The sequence below is a fragment of the Schistocerca nitens genome, chromosome 3, assembly GCF_023898315.1.
Source record: "Schistocerca nitens isolate TAMUIC-IGC-003100 chromosome 3, iqSchNite1.1, whole genome shotgun sequence".
Classification (NCBI taxonomy): domain Eukaryota; kingdom Metazoa; phylum Arthropoda; class Insecta; order Orthoptera; family Acrididae; genus Schistocerca; species Schistocerca nitens.
In genome coordinates this window covers 773,479,715-773,501,376 of record NC_064616.1, presented here as the reverse complement: position 1 = coordinate 773,501,376, position 21,662 = coordinate 773,479,715, and positions in this window count along the sequence as shown.

Here is a 21,662-nt window from a genome sequence, read left to right as displayed (position 1 = left end):
CGCACTCGCGAACCCTGTCAAACCCAACACAACACGAAGAGTGTTTCATAAGCAGGGAATTGCAGTGTGAGCTGGAATTCGGAAACCACTCATCAATGATACAAATGCATGTGCGTCTACATCTACATCTACATGATTACTCCGCAACTCTCAATTAAGTGCCTGGTAGAGGATTCACCGAAGCACCTTCAAGCTATTTCCCTACCGTTCCGCTGTGAACCAACGCGTGGGAAAAACAAACACTTAAACCTTTCTGAACTGACTCTGATTTCTCTTATTTTATTATAATAAACATTCTCCCGTCTGTAGGTGGACGCCAACAAAATATTTTCTCTCTCTGAGGAGAAGCTGGAGATTGAAATTTCATGAGAAGGTCCTGCCGCAACGAAAAGCGCCTTTGTTTTAATGATTGCCGCCCGAATTGACGTATCATATCCGTGACGCTCTCTCCCCTATCCGCCGAGCTGCCCTTCTTTGAACTTTTTCGATGTCCTCCGTCAATCCTATCTGATGCGGATCCCACACCGCACAGCAGTACTCTAGACCAGGACGTACAAGCCTATTGTAGGCAGTATCTTTAGTAGACCTGTTGCATTTTCTTAGTGTTCTGCCAATAAATCGTAGTCTTTGGTTTTCTTTAGCCAGACGGTTATCTGTAAGATGTGTCCAACTTCAGTTGTTCGTAACTGTAATCCCGAAGTATTTAACTGAATTTACAGGGTTTAGATTGGTGTGATTTATCGTGTAACCGAAATTTAGCGTATTCCTTTTGGTACTCATGTGGATGCCTAGACTCTTTTCATCATTTAGAGTGAATTGCCACTTTTAGCGCCATACAGATATCTTTCCTAAATCGTTTTGCAATTTGTTTCGATCACCTGATGACTTTTATAAGACGGTAAATGACAGCATCATCTGCAAAAAATCCAAGCGTGCCACACGGATTGTCTCCTAAGTCGTATGCGTAGATCAGGAACAGCAGAGGGCCTATAACACTTCTTTGGGGAACGCCAGAGATTACTTCTGTTTTACTAGATGGTTTTCCGTCAGTTACTACGAACTGTGAGCTTTGTGACAGAAAATAACGAATCCAGTCGCACAATTGAGACTATAGTCCATAGGCACGGAATTTGATTTGAAGTGGCTTGTGAGGTACGGTGTCAAAAACTCTTTGGAAAATTAAAAATATCGGTATCACTCATTACTTCGTGAGAATAAAGAGCTAGTTGTGTTTCACGAGAACGATAGTTTCTGAATCCCTGTTGGTTTGTCAATGAATCGTTTTCTTTTAGATAATTCATAATTTTCGAACACAGTATACGTTCCAAAATCCTACTGCAAATCGACGTTAGCGATATGGGTCTGCAATTCAGCGCATGACTCCTACTTTCTGTCTAGGATACTGGTGTGACTTGTACAACTTTCTAGTTTTTAGGTAGGAATATTTCATAGAACGATCGGTTGTACATGATTGCTAAGAATAGAGCTATTATATCAGCATATTGTGAAAGGAACACGACTGGCATAAAATCAGAACCGGAGGTCGAGTCTTTATTAAGGGATTTTGGCTGCTTTGCTACACTGATGATATCTACTTCTAAGTTAATCATGTTGTTAGTTGTTCCTGATTCAAATTCTGGAATATTTACTTTGTCTTCTTTGGCGAAAGAATTTCGGAAAACCGTATTTAGTAACACTGTTTTAGTGGGTTTGTCATCAGTAACATCACCATTGTCACCGCGCAGTGAAGGTATGATTGTGTCTTTCCGCTGAAATACTTAACATACGACAGAATCTCTTTGGTTTTTCTGCCAGACTTCGAGATAGTTTCTTTGTGGAAAATACTGAAAGCATCTCGCATTGAAGTTCGCACTAAATTTCGATCTTCTGTAAAACGCCGTCAGTCCTGAGGGTTTTGCGTTCTTTTAAATCTGGCGTACTTTTTTCGTTTCTTCTGTAACAGTGTTCTGACCTGTTTTGTGTACGGTAGGGATCAGTACAATTTCTTATTAATGTATTTGGTATACGTCTCTCAATAGCCGTCGACACTATTTCTTTGAATTTAAATCACATCTGATCTACGCATACATATTCAGATTGGAAGAAGTGGAGACTCTCTCTTAGACAGGCCTCAGAATTTTTATCTGCTTTTTTTAATAGATATATTTTACGTTTATATTTTGTGGGTTTGGATGTTACGGTATTCAGTCCCGCTACAACGACCTTGTGGTTACTAATCCCTGTATCTGTCATGATGCTCCATATTTGGTCAGGATTATTTGTTGCTAAGAGGTCAAGTATATTTTCGCAATCATTTTCACTTAGAGTGGGCTTTGTTCAAAATAATTTTAAAGAGAGCGAATTCAGAACGATTTCGGAAACGTTTTATGCCGACCTCCAACTTTAAACATGTATTTCCGTAAATATATCGAGCGTAGATTGAAGTCACCACCAGCAATAACTGTGTGAGTGGGGTGCCAATTTGAAATGAGACTCAAGTTTCCTTTTACCTATTCTACAACTCTATCATCTGAATCGGGCAGTTAGTAAAATGAACAAATTATTAATTTATTCTGATTGTCAAGTATAAAAACTACCCATACTAACTCACAGGAACTATCTACTTCGATTTCACTGCAAAGTAAACTACTTCTGACAGCAATAAACACTCCATCACCAGTCGTATTTAATCTATCCTTTCTGAACACGGTTAGGTTCTTTGTAAAAATTTCAGCTGAACTCATTTTTGGCTTTAGCCAGCTTTCCGTACCTATAATGATTTGAGCTTCAGTGCTTTGTATTAGCGCTTGGAGCTTTGGTTCTTTTCCAACAAAGGTATGAAAATTTACAGCGACAATACCGATTGTTTCTAGGTCAAGTTTCCTGCGTTTGTCCTGCAGCCTTTCAGACTGACGCCCTTTCTGTAGTTTCCCGAGACCCTCTAACCTAAAAATCCGCCCAGTCGCCTCCACACAGCCCCCGCTCCCTGTCTACCCACTTCCTGCGTGTAGTGGACCCGTCACCTATTAAGCGGTAGGTGGAAACCCATCACCCCGTAGCGCAAGTAGAGAAATCTGCAGCCTACACGGTCGCAGAACCATATGAGCCTCTGATTCAGACCCTCCACTTGGCTCTGTACCAGAGAGCCAGAGTCGGTTCTATTGACGATGCTACAGATGGCGAGCTCGCCCTTCATTTCGCTAGCCTGACTTTACTACTTCAGCTAGCCGCCCAAAACAAGAGAGAATCCCTTCCAATTCAAAGCGACACACATTGTTAGTTCTGATATGAGCCACTTCTTTTAGCTGGCTGCATCCTGTGCTCTACATGGCATCTGGGAGCACCCTTTCCTCATCTGGAATGACTCCTCCCAGTATACACACAGAATGCACACTGGATTCCTTCCCCACCTTGGCAGCCATGCCGGCCACGGTGGTCTAGCGGTTCTAGGCGCTCAGTCAGGAACCGCGCGACCGCTACGGTCGCAGGTTCGAATCCTGCCTCGGGCATGGATGTGTGTGATGTCCTTAGGTTAGTTAGGTTTAAGTAGTTCTAAGTTCTAGGGGACTTATGACCATAGATGTTGAGTCCCATAGTGCTCAGAGCCATCTGGCAGCCATATTCCTAAGGGTTCCCATTATGCCCCTAACGATGGCGCCCCCAGTTACCAGAGGCTTCCTGTGGAACAAGGCGAGCGACTTTAGATGACTCAGGGACTTCGTCTGTCCCAGATAGTGACCGAAAGCTGTTCGTCAGACGAACTGGGGTGGCCCTCCGATCGCCCGTCCCTCCCCAAAAAGTCTTTCGCTGCCTGTCTCTCCTTGGGCGACCTCCCACTCGACCATGTGTGAGGGATCAATTTCAGTGCGGGCAGTGCCCGGGATGGCCGCAGTAGTGGACAGACCAGGAGATACATGGCATGTGGTGGATGCCCCCTGATCCCCACGTCCGGCCCCCACAGTGACGCTCGTTGGCAACAGCCTCAAGCGGTGTGACCGAAGCCAACACTGAGTGGGGCAGTGCATGAAGGATCATGAACTCAGCTCACATCCGAATACAGCAAGAACAGGCGCTATACAGGGTGGTCCATTGATAGTGACCAGGCCAAATATCTCACGAACTAAGCATCAAACGGAAAAACTACACAGAACGAAACTCGTCTAGCTAGAAGGGGGAAACTAGATGACGCTATGGTTGGTCCGCTAGATGGTGCTGCATAGGTCAAACGGATATCAACTATAAATATCGTCCGCACTGGCGGAATGTTACGTGATACCACGTACTTATACGCTTGTGACAATTATAGCGCCATCTACCAAAGCGAAAAAAGTGGTCCAACTAAAACATTCATATTTCTTTACGTACTACACGAATGTGTAATAAAAAATGGGGGTTCCTATTTAAAAAAAAAACGCTGTTGATATCCGTTTTGGCCGGCCGATGTGGCCGAACGGTTCTAGGCGCTTCAGTCTGGAACCGCACGACCGCTACGGTCGCAGGTTCGAATCCTGCCTCGGGCATGGATGTGTGTGATGTGCTTAGGTTAGTTAGGTTTAAGTAGTTCTAAGTTCTAGGGGACTGATGACCTCAGATGTTAAGTCCCGTAGTGCTCAGAGCAATTTGAACCATTTGATATCCGTTTGACCTATGGCAGCGCCATCTAGCGGGCCAACCATAGCGCCATCTGGTTTCCCCCTTCATTCTAGACAAGTTTCGTTCTTTGTAGTTTTTTCGTTTGACGCTTATTTCGTGAGATATTTGGCCCGTTCACGATCAATGGACCATCCTGTATATACCAAAGACAGAAAACTGAACGCTAAATAGTTATTAGAATGCTAGACTGTGCCTGGTAAGCACACAACACGCAAGACATTAAGAAAATAAACTAGTATCCACAGAGATAAGTGAAAATAAGTAGCTCCTGTTTGATGCTCGTAAATATAAATCGCAAACAAACGACGTACTCGCTTTATCCGAAGCAACAGCGGAAGGCCCTCTCTCTCGCTGAGGGTCCTACCACCGACACTGATCCGATCCAAGAAAACAAACAGCATGTATCATACGGGGAACGATACAAAAGTCGATATAGCAAAACGTGGTGCCCAGGCCATAGAACATTGACTATGGAGCAATGGAAAGAGTTCTTTTATCGGATGAGTCTTGTTTCACACTGTTTCCACCGTCTGGCCGTGTTTACGTCTGGCGTACACTGCCCCCTGCAGACTGCATACTGCCAACAGTGAAACGTGGCAGGGGTTCGGTGGTGATTTGGACACGAATATCGTGCTATTGCATTGGCCCCTTGGTTACTCTACAAGGTTTCGTTACTACCAAGGACTAAGTGACACTTTTGTCTGATTAGGACCATCCGAAGGTATAATGTTTGTTCCCCAGAGGCGATACTGTCTTCCAAGACGACAGGGCTCCTGTTCACCCATCTCGCATCAAGAATATTAATGATCCGTTGTGGTCTGCTTTGGAGAGAAGGGTTGCGTGATCGCTATCCTCCTCATGTTTACCTAAACGTTCCACTATTTTCGAAGAAGAATGGCATAAGATCCCCTTGAAAACAATACAGCACCTGTATTTGCCCATTCCGAGATGACTGGAAGCTTTTCTGAACGCCAACGGTTTTCCTGTACATTATTAAGCAGCGTGTTGTTTTTTGTGTTTCCACATTTTTGCCCCCCCCCCTCCCCCCCCCCCCCTGTAAAACTACATCACATGTCTTTTCGTGATTATATACCAGAATAAAACTGAAAATAAAGTAAGTATCCTTCCATACGCACTGTAGAGCGACTTGCGATGTATACTGGGTGTCCCGGAAATGTTGCGACAAAGTTCAACGCGTCGTAGAGGGTGTCATGAGAAACATATCGAGGCTAAGGACCCGTGTCTGGAAACGTCATCCAAGGACGCTACAGAGCGTCGAAGTTCCAGGCGCCAGCGTGCCTGCCACTAGGCCACCCTTTTTGCAGCAAACATGACTTCGTACGCTGTCTCGCATTGTTGTTTTTTATTCATACACACCAGAATTCTGGTTAAAAAAAGTACTAATCACAAGTCCAAATCAATCTCAAACTCGTGAAAATGTTTCAAAGTTCAGTCCTTTCCACCTCGAGTGAATTATTTTAAGTTCGCACCATCGCTAACTTGTCGAAATCTTCCTGAGTCCTCACGACTGTTTGACGGTAGATTTTATAAGTATTCTGTACCAAAATACGTGAATATCACAAATTCACGTCTCGTACTTATAAAATTTCTGGACACAATAAAAACGTGACCCAAACGCCGCTCATACATACGTCCTGTCTCCTCCAGCTCTGGCAAACGAATGACCCGGGACAAAATGGGCCCTCGCACTGTCGTTACGAAAATTCTCATACTCGTTTTTTCCATACATACAAAATAACATCTAATCTTACCTCTACATATATGCAGAGTCTCAGCATATGACTATAGTATTCAGACTGACTGATTAGCGACCACACAGTATGAGAAATCCCGTGGCTGCAGTAGAGCAGTAGGTAATGTCGTGCTTTGGCTCGGCGCCTGATAAACCCAGTACACTTGCGGTGGGCGAGGAGCAATGAAGGGGTGGCTACAATGACCACTCATTCAATAACGCCCCGTCAGCTGTCAAATACACGAGCGCTATCGCGCCTCCTTTTCCCACCACAACAAAACGCACGAGTTCAGCCGTGTTTGCTTTTTAAACTTCTGGCATTCAGCCGTACTGGGATGCACCCTCTAGTAGACATTGTTTAAATAATTTGCAGTTTGTTTTGTTTCTGATTCATGTATTGAACTACACAACATTAAGAGAAACCTTAGAATTCTTGCACTATTTTCTCTCTACTTGTTATTATGTCATTTGACATTTTAACATTTTAACTGACAAAATTTAATGATACGCATCGCAAATCTCTGCTTTGACTTCCTCGTACTCATATTACTTTCTGATATTTTTCTTACTCAGTTCTCACTGTATCTTCTTACATTATCTACGGCACACATCGGAGTACTATTGTTCACTTCAATGTATTCTATAATGTTACAGTTTAATTTGATTATCTCACTCTTCTACGCTCATTTGAAATTCCAAAAAGTGCCTTAGATCTGCCTGTACAATACCTTTATATTTCAGGAAATGCAGTCATTAGCATGTCATATTTCCGTGGTGTGTCATGTAGATAGGACACCCCATCGCCAAGGCGGTGAGACCACGTGGCTTTTTCGCATATCGAGGGTGCTCCCTCAGTACCCACCCGAATAGCAGCGCGTGTTAACACGCAGCTTCCGGAATTCGGGCAGACACTCAAGCCCAGAATCGAATCCACCCGGCGGATTAACGAAGGGGGCCGGTGGACAGGCCAGCCTGGATGTGGTTGTCAGCCGGTTTCCCACATCCGACTAGGTGAATGCTGAGATGTTACCCACGTCCGGCCTCATTTACGGATTCGGAAATATCTAGAAAACGTTGACACACTTTCACATGGATGACACTACACACAGACAGTGGGGACGCACATATTCCGTCCCACGTGGTAAAGAGGTGGCAAGAGGAAGGACATTCGGCCACCATCTAACCTTAACGTCAAATTCAGCAACAACCGTGTCGAACTCGTGTAGGTATGCGGAAAACAACCGCCGCCAGAGGCAACGTGTTGATGTCAGGGGTCATCGTCGACCTTCGCGGATTATAATAGTGAATAACTAAAATACAGTGCAGCAAATATGTATGACAACAACAACTAATGAGCAGCCATATTATCCAGAAGCACCTCCATACCTCCGTGCTTTGGCTTACAGAAGCCTCCATTCCACTCGAGTGCCTCTTCTCAACGCACATTACACAGCACATAGATAATAATGGGTGCAGGAAAACCGCCATAAGGCTTTCGAAGAGTGATAGAAGGTCACTTGGAACTATAAATCGCGTCACACATTGACGCCAGTGTGCGAGTTCTCCGAAAAGTATACGGTCCAGTCACATTAAAGTGACCATCGCATATATTCGAAGTCAACGTGCAATAACCACTCACAGACTTCAAGTGGCAGCAGTAGCAGAGGAGGGTATGTAATGCGTGTCAGGAAAACGGGGAAAAGGTGCAGTCATCGTCTTAATAGAGAAACGGAGCGATTTATCTGACATACAAAAAGGTTTTACCCTTGACTTTTGGGTAACGGGTGGAAGCATTCCCGAAACTGGTAAGCTTGTGAAATGTTTGCGTGCCGCCGTGGTTAAAGGATCTCGTACGTATACGTGTGAATCAAGACAGTGGGAGTAGGGACCCATAGTGGGGGATAAGGGTATAACTTGTGAAACGCGAATTAAGAGGAAAGACTAGTGTATGGCACCCGTTTTTGCAAGGTACCCCTGTCAGTTTGGGCGGCAGTTATCTACTACATAGCTAAATTCAAGACGAACTCTCGGAGGAACTTTGTGTTTATCGCATGACGAGCAACTCAGGATACTTCGATTTCCGAATGGACTTAGCGCTGGGATCTGCTTCAGTGTCTTCAATGCGGCTCGCTAGACTTCAGCTACAGTGAGTCAATTAAGCCCTTTCACGATTCAACAAGCATTGCACATATGTCTGAGTATAAAAAATAATTAATTCTTCTTTAATTCTCACGTGTGTAGACTATCGCAATTTGAAATTAGTCCTGCATCATTATTTAGGGATATTTGCAGCTATTTTCGATGAACAATATTTCCAGCAACAGAATGCGATGGTGCACAGAAACTCCTTTGACCGTGCTATAAACATGAAATACACTTATTTGCAAAAACATAAGGACGAAAAAATAGCTTTCGCATGATGTGTCGCTGCCAAGTACAATATCTCGATGAAACTTGGATCACACACAGAAATAACGGCTACAGTGTAGTGCAAAAAACGGAAATGGCGGTGTGGCATCGTTGGCCGGAAAGCCCCTTTTCGGGGAAGTTCGGCCGCTACGCGCAAGTCTTATTTGATTCGACGCCACATTGGGCGACTTGTGCACCAGTGATGAGGATGAAATGATGATGAGGACAACACAACACCCAGTCACCGAGCGGAGAAAATCTCTAACCCAGCCGAGAATCAAAATGGTTCAAATGGCTCTAAGAGCTACGGGACTTAACATCAGAGGTCATCAGTCCCCTAGACTTAGAACTACTTAAACCTAACTAACCTAAGGACATCACACACATCCATGTCCTAGGCAAGATTCGAAGCTGCGAGTGTAGCAGCAGCGCGGTTCCGGACTGAAGCGCCTAGAATCGCTTGGCCGCAGCGGCCGGCGGCCGGGAATCGAACCCGGGCCCGCTTTCTTGAGAGGCGAGCACATTACCACCCAGCTAAGCAGACGGACGCAATGTAGTACAGAGGGTAACTGAAAGAAACAATGAGACAAACAGATATGGCACTTTTATTTAAAGACCTTAACTCCACTGAAATCATCTGGACACTACAAATGGTGGTCCACTGTTCTTAACAGGATCTGTGATCACCATGGACAGCAGTGCAGGTCCTGTAATGTGCTCACATGTTGGCCACAAGGTTGGTAAGGAGTTCTTGTGGTAGGACGTTCCATTTTCTCACCAGGGCTATTGGCAGCTGCAGAATGGTGGTTGGTGCTGTGGACGTGCTGCGATACTTCTCCCTAACGCATTCCACAGATACTTTATGAGATTTAACTCGGGGGAAGGGGCAGACCAGTCCATTTGGCGGATATCCTCTCGTTGCAAGAGTTCCTCCACCTGCGCTGACCAATGCGGCCAAGTATTGTCATCCATAGAACTGAAGTCAGGCCCAAATGCACTCCCAAACAGACGGACGTATGGACGGTGTACAGTGTTGCACTAACGCTGACCGGTGACAGTACCGTGGTTAAAGATAGGGAGATAAAAAACTGTGCGCTGAACCGAGACTCGATCTCGGGACCATTGCCTTTCGCGGGCAAGTGCTCTACCGCCTGAGCTACCCAAGCACGACTCAGGCCCGCTCCTCCCAGCTTTAGTTCTGCCAGTACCTCGTCTCCTACCTTCCAAACTTCACAGAAGCTCTCCTGCAAACCTTGCAGAACTAGCACTCCTGGAAGAAAGGATATCGCTTAGACATGGCTTAGCCACAGCCTGGGGGATGTTTCCAGAATGCTGTGAGGACGGGGCCTGATTCGTACTTGGGTAGCTGAGCCGGTAGAGCACTTGCCCGCGAAAGGCAAAGGTCCCGAGTTCGAGTCTTGGTCCGGCACACAGTTTTAATCTACGAGGAAGTTTCATATCCGCGCACACTCCGCTGCAGAGTGAAAAATCTCATTCTGGAAACATCCCCTAGACTGTGGCTAAGCCAGGTCCCCGCATTATCCTTTCTTTCAGGAGTGCTAGTTCTGCAAGGTTCGCAGGAGAGCTTCTGTAAAGGTTGGAAGGTAGGAGACGAGGTACTGGCAGAAGTAAGGCCGTGAGGACGGACCGTGTGTCGTGCTTGGGTAGCTCAGATGCTAGAGGACGTGCCCGCCAAAGGCAAAGGTCCAGAGATCGAGTCTTGGTCCGGCACACAATTTTAATCTGCCAGGAAGTTTCATATCAGCGCACACTCCGCTGCAGAGCAAAAATCTCATTCTGATATGGATGTCAGTACACCAATGCAACGTTATAATACCACTCACCCCAACACCTGGACCACCAAAACGATCATGTTCGACAATCCTCCTGGGTGGATTACTTGTTCGCACCTCTCGATATACAGGGTGTTACAAAAAGGTACGGCCAAACTTTCAGGAAACATTCCTCATACACAAATAAAGAAAAGATGTTATGTGGACATGTGTCCGGAAACGCTTAATTTCCATGTTAGAGTTCAATTTAGTTTCGTCAGTATGTACTGTACTTCCTCGATTCACCGCCAGTTGGCCCAATTGAAGGAAGGTAATGTTGACTTCGGTGCTTGTGTTGACATGCGACTCATTGCTCTACAGTACTAGCATCAAGCACATCAGTACGTAGCATCAACAGGTTAGTGTTCATCACGAACGTGGTTTTGCAGTCAGTGCAATGTTTACAAATGCGGAGTTGGCAGATACACATTTGATGTATGGATTAGCACGGGGCAATAGCCGTGGTGCGGTACGTTTGTATCGAGACAGATTTCCAGAACGAAGGTGTCCCGACAGGAAGACGTTCGAAGCAATTGATCGGCGTCTTAGGGAGCACGGAACATTCCAGCCTATGACTCGCGACTGGGGAAGACCTATAACGACAAGGACACCTGCAATGGACGAGGCAATTCTTCGTGCAGTTGACGATAACCCTAATGTCAGCGTCAGAAAAGTTGCTGCTTTGCAAGGTAACTTTGACCACGTCACTGTATGGAGAGTGCTACGGTAGAACCAGTTGTTTCCGTATCATGTACAGCGTGTGCAGGCACTATCAGCAGCTGATTGGCCTCCACGGGTACACTTCTGCGAATGGTTCATCCAACAATGTGTCAATCCTCATTTCAGTGCAAATGTTCTCTTTACGGATGAGGCTTCATTCCAACGTGATCAAATTGTAAATTTGTGAAAACATCTGTGGGCTGACGAGAATCCGCACGCAATTGTGCAATCACATCATCAACACAGATTTTCTGTGAACGTTTGGGCAGGCATTGTTGGTAATGTCTTGATTGGGCCCCATGTTTTTCCACCTACGCTCAATGGAGCACGTTATCATGATTTCATACGGGATACTCTACCTGTGCTGCTAGAACATGTGTCTTTACAAGTACGACACAACATGTGGTTCATGCACGATGGAGCTCCTGTGCATTTCAGTCGAAGTGTTCGTACGATTCTCAACAACAGATTCGGTGACCGCTGGATTGGTAGACGCGGACCAATTCCATGGCCTCCACGCTCTCCTGACGTCAACCCTCTTGACTTTCATTTATGGGGGCATTTGAAAGCTCTTGTCTACGCAACCCCGGTACCAAATGTAGAGACTCTTCGTGCTCGTATTGTGGACGGCTGTGATACAATACCCCATTCTCCAGGGCTGCATCAGCGCATCAGGGATTCCATGCGACGGAGGGTGGATGCATGTATCCTCGCTAACGGAGGACATTTTGAACATTTCCTGTAACAAAGTGTTTGAAGTCACGCTTGTACGTTGCGTTGCTGTGTGTTTCCGTTCCATGATTAATGTGATTTGAAGAGAAGTAATAAAATGAGCTCTAACATGGAAAGTAAGCGTTTCTGGACACATGTCCACATAACATATTTTCTTTCTTTGTGTGTGAGGAATGTTTCCTGAAAGTTTGGCCTTACCTTTTTGTAACACCCTGTATGACAGTACATCCAGCATTGTCAGACATGATCATCTTGGTGGTCCAGGTGTTATGGTGTGTGCAGGCATAATGTTGCATGGGCGTCCTGACCTCCAAATCTTTGAATAAGGTACACTCACCTGTCAACGTTATTACAACACCGTACCCCTTGCTCACGTGCGTCTTTTGAGGGGTGCATTCGACCCTTAATTCAGTTTTATGGACGACATTGTGCGACCGCATCTAACACTGCAGCTGGAGGAACTGCTGGAAGGAGAAGATATTCCGTGAATGGACTGATCTGCCCCTTCCTACGACTTAAATTCCATGGAGCACAGGTGGTATTCGATGGGAGGCGTAATGGAGCGCGTCCACATGCACCAGCAGTTATCAGCCGCGCTGGTGGAGGAAAGGAACGCCCAGCCACAAGAACTTCTTAGCAGCCTTACGGCGAGCAAGGAGCACGTTGCACAGCATGCGTTGTCGTCCGTGGTGGCCACACCCCCTGTTAAGAACCAAGCCCTGCCTTTTGTAATGTCGAGGAGACCATAAATCACGGTGGCGTCTGTGTAATTACTGTCTTTTAATAAATGAGTGTATTCTGTTCGTCTCTGAAATTGGGTAATGGTAATGACAAACCAAAATAACGATAGTACTCCGCTGTAGTTGCTACACATTTTATTACAAACAAAAGCATTATAAAATCGCAATCACAGCAACACAGGAGACTGCCTAACAAGGTCAGATCACTTGGGCAAATAACAAATAAATTTCTTTAACCGGAGCAAGACCCATAAAACTTGAAATTTGAATATGACTAGGTAAATATACTCAGGTAAAGCTTTACTTAAATAGTACAAATGTCCATACAATTCCCATCAGGACTCTCGTTATTTCCAATCAGCTCAGGAACAGATTAAGGGTAAGAACACAGATCTTTTAAGGTTTGGCTAGCCAACTTTCCCAAATAAAACTATACACAAATGACTAAACAATTAAGGAGGTGCTTTAGTTTTTACCAAGCCAATCTTCAAATTTACTTAGTTGATTAATCAACAATATTCTTAGAATGATTACAACTAGAACATGAGCATATGACAATACCCCTAAAATGAGGTCGCTTCGATATTGCGTGTGAATTAGCGATAGACGCGAGCAGACCAAGGAGTCAAATCAATACGAGAGATCCACGAGACAGGAAATGAAAGAGAAATGTACTCAATTTTGCACTGCAGTTGAACTTCGGATGCTATAATTCTCCACCGGAAAGATGGAATCACGCAACAGTGACAACATAACCCAAGATGTAAAGGAGAGGACAGGGCCTTAAATATCTCTCTGTCCCCGTGGTACTCCGCTCACAGTATGCTCGCATCGACCGCTGCCAATTATCTGTAACACAACGCACATCAACGGCAGACAATATTCTGAGACATAAACTATACAATCTTATCTAGAGAACAGGTGATCAATACAACTGAATAGAAACAAATTAGCCTCCGTGAATTACTTGGCCTCTGCCAGTCCTTAAACTTCGATTAATAATTTCGCTAAAAATCATGCCCTAAAGTTAAGATGACAAGAATTATCTCGGCGCACATTTACACGCTAAACTACCAAATGAACTACAAGGTAGAATAGAGGAAGTATCTCGCCGTGTCTTGAAACGCCAGAGCCGGACTTACTCACTACTCGTTGCACTTCTAGCTACGTTTTTAACCACACTTCATGTCGGTTGGTTGGGCGTAGCCACACTTCGTCAACTGCCGTCAAGATAGTTAGTCACAATACCGAGGTATGTGATAAACAACTTAAACAATTCCAAAGGATTTTTAGTACACAGGCATATTCAATTAAGCCGCACGCCACCCACCGAAGCAACTCGGCGACTCCAATTCAATCTGCCGGCGCAGCTTATAACAGACTCGAAGGAGCTTGTCCTTCCGACCTCTAGGAAAACCGAATCACCATGGGCGATGGATCTGCCCTCACGACTCAACACGCCGTAGCCGCTGGCCCCGCTCCTTCGTTGTCCGACTCGCCCTCTAGCCGTCCGGCCTACGTACACAGTCCCACGTGACTCCCGCTCACCGCCGATCCCGACACACCTCCCGAGCAGAGCGCACGCGTTGCCGTTAAATCCGCGCCGCCAAAGATAAGCAGAAGACAAATAAGCATCAAAGTCGACTCAAAGATCAAAATGACGATCGATGGAAACTGGCGCCAGAAAACGCTCCAGTTCAGTCTCATTGCGTATTTCTTTCACTTACTTTCTGCACTGTACTGTAGCAGTTCTTTCTATATATGGTCCACGTTTTATCGTGCTGTGTTACTTGGCAGTGACACATCATACGGAAGTTACTTTTGTCCTTAAGTTTTGCACACCGGGGTAGTTACCCGTGCATCACGTTCCATCCCCTGGATAATATCATCGCAATAATGAAAGGATCCTTTTCTACATCTTTTCAGTTGTCGCATGAGCACATATGAGACAATAAATTAAGAATCTCCATCTGATCGTGAGTCTGCACAGTCTGTATGATTTCGTCTAGAAGATCATTATAAGATTTTTTCGTCTTTTTACGATAAACTCAGTACAAAACATGGAAATTTTTGGCAGCTATAAAATATCACGTGATTGTTCTCCTCTATCACTATCTATCTATCTATATCCGTATCCCGCTCCAGCTACTGCAGGGTCTGGGTGCTGACGAGTCCTATCCATGAGTTGTTCGTTCCGTGGCTCGTCTGTGTTTTGAAAGCAATATATGAAGACTTTCCTACTGGCTTGCTAGGCCTAACGCAAGAAAGGATTTTCTGTTGGGGTTGTCTCCCTTAGCCTTTGGAATTTCTCCTCCACCACAAGGCAGTGGCTCTCTTCTTATTTAATCCCCAGAAAGGAGGGTTGCCTCATCTGCCGGCTACGCGTTCCGAAGTCTTTATTCTCCGCCGTGGCTGCCATTGAGGTTTCACCCGCAACCCTGCGCATGGGTTCCGTGTTATACCCCACGAGATTATGTCCCTGCCACTCCGGCCTACTGAAGTGTAGGATTCCCACCCCCGCGACGTGGACGCGCCAGACAGGAATTACCCCAGTGGAGGAATTGGGAAGGGGACCCTACCTCCCTGGAGCCGGGTTAATGATAGTGTATGGTGCCACAATCAAAGCCACCTCTATCACTCCTACATCTAAATCTCTCACCTCTTGTGTGGTGGAAATATTCAGTAGGTACCCATTCCGCTGATCAAGGAATTCCCTCAAAGCTAATCTCAAGTACTTTAGACGACCACCAGCTCGTTGTTTCTTATCAGATTTCGTAAAAATTAATTTTTACAAATTAGGTTATCAACCCAACGCTAACACTCAGCGATACTGGAGTGCCGCTGTTTTCTTTCAGGACTGAATACCTTAGCTGATGGGCCCTCATTTAAAAAAAAATGTTCAAATGGCTCTGAGCACTATGGGACGTAGCTTCTGAGGTCATCAGTCCCCTAGAACTTAGAACTACTTAAACCTAACGACATCACACACATCCATGCCCGAGGCAGGATTCGAACCTGCGACCGTAGCGGTCGCGCGGTTCCAGACTGAAGCGCCTAGAATCGCTCGGTCACAGCGGCCGGCCCCTCATTTCAGCGCGCCGGGAACTCGCCTTTAACCATCGACACCAAGTATACCGGCTGCCCACGGGCCGTGGCGTTGATGCGAATGCCTCAGCCTTGGTAGGAACACGTCTTCTGTGACTTATTAGTACATTTCTACCAGCAGAAAATTAACCCCCAAGATCATATACTATCCCCTCGGCCGCCAGTTATTCTTTGTGCGAGATTAAACGCTACCAAAGCTTCAATCTTCTTACTGCTCCGTGAGTCTTCGCTCTAGAAAAAGATTCAGTTGGCGAGTTTCAGCCATACTTTAACAATAAAGTACTTATTTCAGCGTGGGATGAGTTCGCGTTATACTAAGAGGACAAAAGAGTAATGCACTAAACGAGTATCAGGTGCTCATCTGGAAATTAATTATGCGTTTTTTGTTGCTTTTCGAACACTATTTCAAAGAACAGTGATGGTTCCTACAGCATTTGTTATTGGCCTTGTATAACGAGCAGCCGGCCGGGGTGGCCGAGCGGTGCTAGGCGCTACAGTCTGGAACCGCGCGACCGCTACGGTCGCAGGTTCGAATCCCGCCTCGGGCATGGATGTGTGTGATGTCCTTAGGTTAGTTAGGTTTAAGTAGTTCTAAGTTCTAGGCGACTGATGACCTTAGAAGTTAAGTCCCATAGTGCTCAGAGCCATTTGAACCATTATAACGAGCAGGAAAGGCAAACCTACGTTTCTGGCATTTGTGGACTTAGAGAAAGCTTTTGACAATGTTGACCGGAATACTCCCTTTCAAATTCTGAAGGTGGTGGGGGTAAAATACAGGGAGCGAAAGGCTATTTACAATTTGTATAGAAACCAGATGGCAGTTATAAGAGTCGAGGGACATGAAAGGGAAGCAGAGGTTGGGAAGGGAGTAAGTCAGGGTTGTAGCCTCTCCCCGATGTTATTCAATCTGTATATTGAGCAAGCAGTAAAGGAAACAAATGAAAAATTCGGAGTAGGTATTAAAATCCATGGAGAAGAAATAAAAACTTTGAGGTTCGCCGATGACATTGTAATTCTGTTAGAGACAGCAAAGGACTTGGAAGAGCAGTTGAACGGAATGGATGGTGTCTTGAAGGGAGGATATAAGATGAACATCAACAAAAGCAAAACGAGGATAATGTAATGTAGTCGAATTAAGTCGGGTGATGTTGAGGGTATTAGATTAGGAAATGACACACTTAAAGTAGTAAAGGAGTTTTGCTATTTGGGGAGCAAAATAACTGATGATGGTCGAAGTAGAGAGGATATAAAATGTAGACTGGCAATGGCAAGGAAAGCGTTTCTGAAGTAGAGAAATTTGTTAACATCGAGTATAGATTTAAGTGTCAGGAAGTCATTTCTGAAAGTATTTGTATGGAGTGTAGCTATGTATGAAAGTGAAACATGGACGGTAAATAGTTTGGACAAAAAGAGAATAGAAGATTTCGAGATGTGTTGCTACAGAAGAATGCTGAAGATTAGATGGGTAGATCACATAACTAATGAGGAAGTACTGAATAGGATTGGGGAGAAGAGATGTTTGTGGCACAACTTGACCAGAAGAAGGGATCGGTTGGTAGGACATGTTCTGAGGCATCAAGGGATCACCAATTTAGTACTGGAGGGCATCGTGGAGGGTAAAAATCGTAGGGGGAGACCAAGAGATGAATACACTAAGCAGATTCAGAAGGATGTAGGTTGCAGTAGGTACTGGGAGATGAAGAAGCTTGCACAGGATAGAGTAGCATGGAGAGCTGCATCAAACCAGTCTCAGGACTGAAGACCACAACAACAACAACAACAACAACAACGAGCATGTGTTACCCCCCCCCCCCCCCCGAAACAAACAATCTATGATAATTACTGTAGCTTTGCGTGTCTATATTCTCTCTTTCTGTTTTGTGTGTACATATCTGCGTCCTCCTTGTGGTGCATTCTTTACCTCTGCATCCCGGGGAGTTGGTATTCCACGCTGTTGGGCGTGGGATACATTGTCTCAACTCACGGTGGTATGCTTGCCAGAGTCTAGTGCTGTGTCTCGAGTCAGTGCCTGTCCTAAGATAACCTCCCCGAATTTTAGACTGCGGCCGTTATTTGCAGCCGATGTCGCCGTTAGACCGGCAGAGGATGTGTACAACAAGCGAGTCGCTGCTAATGGACAGACTGAGCCGCCGTCGCCTTAACGTGGTTTGCTTACCCGAGGCATCGACAAAGTGGCTGCAGCAACAAAGGTCGCCGTCATTACGCAACTCGTAACTGTATCGTGCTTATGCAAACAGATAGTAGATAGCTAATCACTGAAATTCACATGTCTAAAGTTCAAGATACGCATTGTCAATCGCGGTAGAAGAAAATAGTTACTTTGAAACCAAGGAATTAATTTACAGCCTCTGAACTAATTCTCTTGTTTTGTGAGTCATTAAAATGAGGGCGAGCATTGGTGTAATCTGCATATGACAGAACACAAAGGCGAGACGAATTATTACAATGTTGTGAAAAATCACTATTTGAAAAGGAATAAATTACTTATCTTCTGTCTTCTATGTAATCTCCTCGAAGTTTCTTATCATTGTCTCAGCATCTGATTGATAGATTCCTACTTCACAAGGAGAGATCCATGTTTTTCTAAGTCATGCATTAAGTTTTGTAATGAAACACGGTGGAGATTTTTTTCGTCTTCGTCATTTATTGCTTTAGTTAGAATACCATCAGTCAAATAAGGAATTACAAACTTTTCCAATTAAGTATCCGTCTTCCACACTTTGGGAGACAACAACTTCCAACACAGAATGGAATAGAACCGGTAAGATAGATTACAGCTTCTAGAACACAATTCCGTTAATATGGTTCATGGTTCAAATGGCTCTGAGCACTATGGGACTCAACTGCTGTGGTCATAAGTCCCCTAGAACTTAGAACTACTTAAACCTAACTAACCTAAGGACGGCACACAACACCCAGCCATCACGAGGCAGAGAAAATCCCTGACCCCGCCGGGAATCGAACCCGGGAACCCGGGCGTGGGAAGCGAGAACGCTACCGCACGACCACGAGATGCGTTCCGTTAATACGCGCCAGAAAGTTAGACGAAGACGACCAGCGATGCAAATCTCGCAGCACAAAGATATTACAAGATATCAATCTACACATCCAGAGGAAGTCATACGTGAATTAGCAAAAAAAGGCTCTGAGCACTATGGAACTTAACATTTGAGGTCATCAGTCCCCTAGAACTTAAAACTACTTAAACCTAACTAACCTAAGGACCTCACACACATCCATGCCCGAGGCAGGAGTCGAACCTGCGACCGTAGCAATCGCGCGGTTCCAGACTGAAGCGCCTAGAACCGCTCGTCCACATCGGCCGCCTGTGAATTAGCACAATTCATTATTTACTTTAGGAATATTTTCGAACTCTCATCTAAAATAAACCACACAAATAATATTAATAATAACAATAACAATAATAACAACAATAATAATTTCGAACGGCTTTTCAAAATTTCACAAAATACATTTACCACACCTTTCCAGTGTTTTCATTTTCAGTTTGAAATATTTTCTCGTTAAGCGTTTTTGTAATAAAACATAAACAGAATAATCCTTTCCTATTTGCTTACTCACAATTAAAAAGCCAAAATTCGTGATCTGTAACGAATGTCAGTGGATCGGGTAGTATGTTTGAACGTATCGCGAAGTCTATTAGAGAAAAAGGATGTCACTGACCAGTTCCCTTTACAAACTGCTCCCTTTCACATGATTACTTTTCACCTTCATTTTGGAATATTTTTAATGCAACAGTAAAGATCTGGCTCATTGCATACTGAAATCCGTAAAATTAAGAATGAGAGTGGTCGCTATATGTGGTGCGATGCATTGTGGTAGTTTAATGTAATATATTTATCGTGACATGTGAAGACCGTGTAGCCTGAATTTCTCCTTTAACATGAAACCTTCCTAGCAAAATACCCGGCGTTTGGGGATTCAGTTATGTACTAAACGATGAATGAACCATGTTTTTAGACTCTTTTTATTCGTTTTGAGCACTATAGACGTTAAGGTAGTGTAAACGTCAATTTATTTAATAACGTATTTCTTGCGGAACGCTTTCAGTTTGCTTAATGTTTCTTTTAGCCTTCAACGTCTCGTCGGCAACACAATAATTAAAACCGGTGGTTTCCCCATATTCACCGCGAACAATTTCTTGAAGGACTTTACGCAATGTTCGATTGAAACGGCTTAGAGCAAAATAAACTCTCAGTGGTAAGGCCATGAGTTTAGCTCGTTCCCGTCCAATGTTTAGATCAGCATACAAAAATTGTTCGTTTCATAATATTTCGAAGACTGAAGTGACCATATTCTTCATGTGTGGTGATAGGTGATGTTACGAGTTTCATAGTGCATGGACTCCAAGCAGAACGTAACCTGTTGTCAGTCTACATCTCTCAGCAGACTTTACACAGGAACAAATACACCTCATGAGGTGTATTTGTTCCTGTGCGCCATTGCCGTGAAATGCACATAATCTCGTTGTTTTCAAGTTCTGACTGATGAGCTGACGAGCAATATATTAATAAATTTTGATCTGTATGCGACGTTTTGCTTAAATTGTAGCGTTCGCCCTTCACCATGAGAGTTCCCTACAGTTATTTCGGTAGACAGAGTAATTAATTTGGAGAAGTGGATAATAACTTAGAATATACGTTAAAGGATGTCATTAACAACACAGTAGTTCGTGAAAATTGATGAATACGATTTCAGAGGATTACAGAATAGTGTAACAGCATAAGTGATCAAGGTTCTAGAAAGACGCACACAAGGGGCCGGTAGCACACGCTCATGTGTGACCGGATGGGTGAGTGTTGTAGCCTCGGTCGGTTAAGAGATGTCTAACAGATAGGACGAGGAAATTAGGTTTTGTATCCCGGTGACGACTAGGTCATTACAGGCAGATCATGAGCTAGGATTGGTGAAGATGAGCAAGGAAATCGTCTGTGTCCTTGTCATAGGAAACATTGCGGCGTTTGCCTGATGCGACTTAAGGAATCCAACGGAAACCTACATCTGGATGGATCAATGGGATTTTGACCACCGCCGACTCGAGTGTGACTCCAGTGCATTGCCACTATGCCACGTAGCTCGGTCCATCCAATAAAGTGAAAACGTGAAAGAAAGAAACAATATTTCTCGCCGACACCAGAGGGTGCAATATCAGCATATGAGTGAGTTTGTAACGGTCAGAATGATCGGTCTACGGGAAACTGGTTTGTCATAGGCCTTTAGTGACATTTCCGTTCGTACAGAACGTTCAACTACGGCAGTGATACGAGTGTTGAACAAGTGGGTAGAAGAGGGTCGTACACGGCAAAGAACGGATGCTGGACCATGTCATGTGACCCTAAGCAGGAATGAGCGTTATCTTGTCCTCACGGCAGCAGTCCCCTAGACTTGGAAATACTTAAACCTAACTAACCTAAGGACATCGCACACATCCATGCCCGAGGCAGGATTCGAACCTGCGACCGTAGCGTACTTTTTTTCTAATTCCCTTTTTTGTACGGTCTTAACTTCATCACACTTCAACTGCTCTTAACTGACAGTTTAACCCTTTCGGTCATGGCGTCCTCATTAACGACATACTAAATAAATGCTTAGCAGATTAAAATTCGTTAATTTTTACCATTTGTGATTGTTGTCCTCATATTGTCACAAGCAGAGAGTTTATTTGAGGACGGTGTC